Source organism: Penaeus monodon, chromosome 30 (genome assembly GCF_015228065.2).
Source record: "Penaeus monodon isolate SGIC_2016 chromosome 30, NSTDA_Pmon_1, whole genome shotgun sequence".
NCBI lineage: Eukaryota > Metazoa > Arthropoda > Malacostraca > Decapoda > Penaeidae > Penaeus > Penaeus monodon.
The window spans coordinates 34,154,377-34,154,716 of record NC_051415.1 but is presented as its reverse complement, the minus strand read 5'-3'; the positions used below and the strand labels follow the sequence as shown (position 1 = coordinate 34,154,716).

Below are 340 nucleotides of genomic sequence, written 5' to 3'. Positions count from 1 at the left end.
TCGTTAATCTCCCCATCTCTCCCAGGACCGAGAGCTGGTTAGTCTGTGGCTGAGTGTGACAATTAAGCTTTTAATGATAAGGTACTTCGAGGAGCGTGTGGATGTGGCCATCTTTTTATCATATGTCTGTCCTACACACACGAGTAAATTACGAGGTTGATTATATGTATTCCCTGATGACGATGGTTGTCATGAAATCTAAAAAAAAAGAATTCATCTTGACTTTTGACGGAGAAACGCATGGAGAAAAAACTATGAAAATAACACAGGAAATAGGAGAGATAAATGGAAAACTAAATGCCTGGGAAATAAAATAAAGTAATCAAGAAATGTGTGTATA

The 340-nt window shown here is 37.4% G+C and overlaps 1 protein-coding gene across 1 annotated transcript in view; it reads left to right on the top strand.

The window, feature by feature from the left end:
• Positions 1-340, top strand: part of LOC119592743 (secreted frizzled-related protein 5-like) — a gene marked incomplete in the record, with an annotated part of 72,305 nt that overhangs the window by 898 nt on the left and 71,067 nt on the right.